The sequence below is a fragment of the Myotis myotis genome, unplaced genomic scaffold, assembly GCF_014108235.1.
Source record: "Myotis myotis isolate mMyoMyo1 unplaced genomic scaffold, mMyoMyo1.p scaffold_m19_p_1, whole genome shotgun sequence".
Taxonomy (NCBI): Eukaryota; Metazoa; Chordata; class Mammalia; order Chiroptera; family Vespertilionidae; genus Myotis; species Myotis myotis.
This window is the reverse complement of record NW_023416313.1, coordinates 155,177,426-155,181,702: the sequence shown is the minus strand read 5'-3', so window position 1 is coordinate 155,181,702 and position 4,277 is coordinate 155,177,426. Positions and strand designations below refer to the sequence as shown.

At 37.7% G+C, this 4,277-nt stretch overlaps 1 pseudogene; it reads right to left on the bottom strand.

Annotated features, from left to right (window-relative positions):
* Positions 1-1,066: 1,066 nt before the first annotated feature.
* Positions 1,067-2,325, bottom strand: LOC118674630 (annotated as a pseudogene).
* Positions 2,326-4,277: the final 1,952 nt, after the last annotated feature.

Below are 4,277 nucleotides of genomic sequence, written 5' to 3'. Positions count from 1 at the left end.
TGGAATCTTTGAACATAAATTTCTCTGTTCACAGAAAAGAAAAGCCAAGGAAGGATGATACTTTTGTTCACTGAAACATTATCTGTCATTGTAACAGGTCAGGTTGGTGATAACAGTTAAATAAATCCCGCTCATCAGTACAGCTGGTAAACAGATTAGAAACCCCCTAGATTACTGAACATTTCATTTGAAGGAGGAGGCAAATAACGTCATTGCGCTCAGTGCTATAAAAAACATTCTGTGTCAGCAAGCCTGCTCTTTGCCTAGAATGATCAAATGTTTTTGGTTCAGGCTGGTCAACAAAAAGATATGGACAGTGGCTTCCCAGACAATTTCCCTAACAGCAATACAAATAGATGTTAAACATCAATCAATTATTGTTTGTTTATAATACGTGATCCTTCACTCGGGATCCCAAGCTGTTTTGGTAAGGTTGACCCCATCAAAATCACTCCTGTTACCTGGGAAGAGATAAGATAACCCCTTCTCACTCATATTGAGAAATCTTTTCTCACACACCATAGCACTGGAATTTAGGTTGAAGGGCAAATGTGGAAATACTACTTGCTATTTTTATTTTAACATACAAAATTTATTATCCATTTCAAAGCGAACAAAAATTTTTGTGTCTTCGAGAATTTTTTTCTGTGAAATGTATTTTTTTTAATTAATAGAAGAGCATGTCTTACCACAGAAACTGTCCCAAAATAAATAAAATATCAGCATCATCAAAAGCACACAAACACACAGTTTTACAGGGTACAATACAAAGTAAATTTTGATCATGTTCTTACTTGCATTTACGAAAAATGTGAGAAAGACTGTAAATCAATCTCTAAATAATTATCTTGCATAAAGAGAAAAGTATAGCACAATTTTTTCACAGAAGGTTTTGGAGAGATAACTTGAGAAGACTTTGCTTTAAAAGATATGAAGAGATATCACAAATCAAGTCACATGTCTATAACATTAAAACATGGAATTGCACTTCATCAAAAATAAAAGTAAAATAGCTGAAGAAGGCTGTATACTCCCCCCCCCCCCCCCACACACACACACACACACATTATACTAACTTCTGTTTTTGGCAGGAATTAACAACCTTTTCCATTAGTAGGGAAATGTGCTCTGCAAACTCTCGGAGGGCACCACGGCCACCATTACACTTGTAAATACACCCCACAGCCTTCTGGGACGTGGAACAGGCATCAGCAGGAACAGCACTTAGGCCCACTTTCTTCAGGCACTTCTCATTAGACATTTCATTTCCAAGATATGCCACTTCTTTCCAGCACAGGCCCATTTATTTTCTCCATTCATCTACAACTGCTAGCTTGTCCGGTACATTGACTTCCATTTTGCAATCCAGTTTTAAGGAAGAGAGTGTCTGCTTTGAACAGGTCCTTTCTGAGATTAATCTGACCTCAATACCACTTTTCTTTAATAAACTTATGCCAATAGCATCTTTTACATCATAAGTTATTATTTCTTTTTGGTCTCCTGATACATCAATGTGGCCATTGGTGAGACATCCATCAATACTGCAAGCCAAAAGTTTTATCTCCTTAAACTTCTCTTTGCCAAAACTGGCAGTCGGACATCCCCAAGGAGTCCCTGATTGGAGAGGGTTCAGGCTGGGCTGAGGAAGACCCCCCTGCCCCTGCACGCAAATTTTGTGCACAGGCCACTAGTTTTCATATAACTCTCCATCCCAATCTTGTTGAGGAGGTCATTTAGCTGGATTCAAATTCAGCGGTTCAGTCACTTCACGAACTCCTTTCTCAATTTCACTTTATCAAAATTGATGGCACCTCAAAACAGAGAAAACAGAATCATATCCTTCTTCTGAATCACTTCTGAAACTTTTTGAAGGTCAGTAGGATGTAAACGTGGTTAAGTAGCTTGAATATTATCTACAATGTGAACCTCATTGTGCTAAGAAATGATACGATGGCATCTAATGCGGTAGAGCTGTCTTTGAAACTTCAGAACTTCTTCGATGAACTTGTGCACCACATTGTTTGGCCACATGCTCAATTTCATCATGGTCCATTGAAACCCACACACTCTGGAAGACCCCTGAGTCCAGGGCCGCAAGCAGGACCCAGCCAATGAGCGGGACAACTGCCAGATGCTTAATGTTCTTCAAAGGGATGCCCTTGCTGGTACCCCAGGCCAGAATTAAGGCTGCCAGATGTGAGGCTTCTCCACACACCAGCCCTGGCTGCAGCGGGAGTTGCGCTGCAGCTTTGGGGGCTGACCCTGGGATGGCAGCCTCCGTGGGTTGGAGATGGAGGTTGCGACCCTCTTCTCCACTGAATCCATTTTCCTCCCACGTTTCCTCCCCAGCTTCTCCACATCCGGGAGCTCTTCTCTAGAGAATTTCTTATTATGTAAAAAACTATGTAATTTTATTAAGCCCAAGGAAATAACACCCTTTGATAAGCATCTTAGCTTATTAAATGTGGGAATTATTTTCATTATTATAAAAACATACTATACAACACTTATAAAGAACAATTACATTTAATAATTATGTTTATATTAGTTATAAATATAATTGTATAAAAATATATTTTATTAAGTATGTGAAATAAAATTGTAGGTTTCATAACCAATTTTTTGTAATAACTAGTGGCCTGGTATATGGATTCATGCACATTGAAAGGAAATTAATTAGAAGAAATATTTTAATATCGCTATTCGCCCTTTCTCTATAATGGAACTGTCAACCAAATTCATGATCGACTATAATAGATTAAAACACACGCATGCAATTGGAGCCAGTGAAAGCTTATATGTATCTTGCATGTGCGAGTCAACGTTTATTTTTAAATTGCCAGTGTGAGTCATATGTACCAGCCGTTTGGTCGGTCAGATGGTCAGACAGATGTATGGTCAGTCACTTAGCCTTTAATATACATAAATAGCCTTCTGACGGAGGTCATTCTGAGTGATTAGCTTAATTGATAATTTTGTAACTAAAATTGAATTCTGCATTACTTTAGAATTAGAACATTCATGGTAAACATTTTACTAACAGCAATAAAATGACTATTCTTATTTAACAGTTGTAAATTTCCATTCTAAAAATATTCCTAACCAAAAATTGACTACTTTTAAATAGTACTTTTATTATTTAGTTCATTTTACACTGGAAAAATAATGACATAGTACTATGTTTCCTTTATATTTATTTTAAATGTAGATCATAACACCCTGGCTGGTGTTTCTAAGTGGTTAGAACATTGGCTCACATACCTAAGGGTCTTGGATTTGATTCCTGGTCAAGGGCACATACCTGGTCAGGACAGAGTGCAACCAATCAATGTGTTTCTCTCACATTGATATTTCTCTCTCTCTCTCTCTCTCTCTCTCTCTCTCTCTCTCTCTCTCTTTCTCTCTCCCTCCCTCCCTTCCACTCTCTCTTTAAAAACAAATCATTAGAAAAATATATCCTCAGGTGAGGATTAACAACAAAAACATAAAAAAATAAAAGTAGATGATAAAGATGGTAGAAAAAAAAAAGAGTTGACATATTGGAAAAGAAAGAATTAATTTGCAGAATCAATGGCCAGATATCCTAAATTTTTAGTTTAGAAATCAGTAGTAAAAACAATTCGTTAGAATCACACAACGACAGTCTGTCCAAATAAACCTATATCCCCAGAGAGAAAGCTTAATCCAATCTAGTTTAAACAAAGTGAAGGGTGATTTTTCCAGAGTCCAGCAAACATCATTGTTAGAAACTACTTCTTCTTTTTTTTTTTTTTTTTAAATATATTTCTTTATTGGTTTCAGAGAGGAAGGGAGAAGGAGAGAGAGATAGAAACATCAATGATGAGAGAGAATCATTGATCGGCTGCCTCCTGCACACCCCCCACTGGCGATTGAGCCCGCAACCCAGGCATGTGCCCTTGGCCGGAATCGAACCTGGGACCCTTCAGTCCGCAGGCTGACGCTCTATCCACTGAGCCAAGCCAGCTAGGGCAGAAACTACTTCTTAATATACAGCCTGAATATTCCCTTGCTCCATTTCATCTAACTGCTCAATTTCTTTTGTGTTTCTTTCAAAAACTGACTAGCCATAACCTCCCTCAGTTTTCACCCATTCAAACTATATTTAGTTCTTTATGTTTTCATTACAGTTCAATTCCTCTAATCAAAGCTGTTTACATTTCTCATTTTTACCCTTTTTGGGGGGAGGGGATAAATCTGTGACACAATAGTGTTTTAATTATGCTCTTTTAAGTGGTATAATGAAAGAGGCTTTCCTA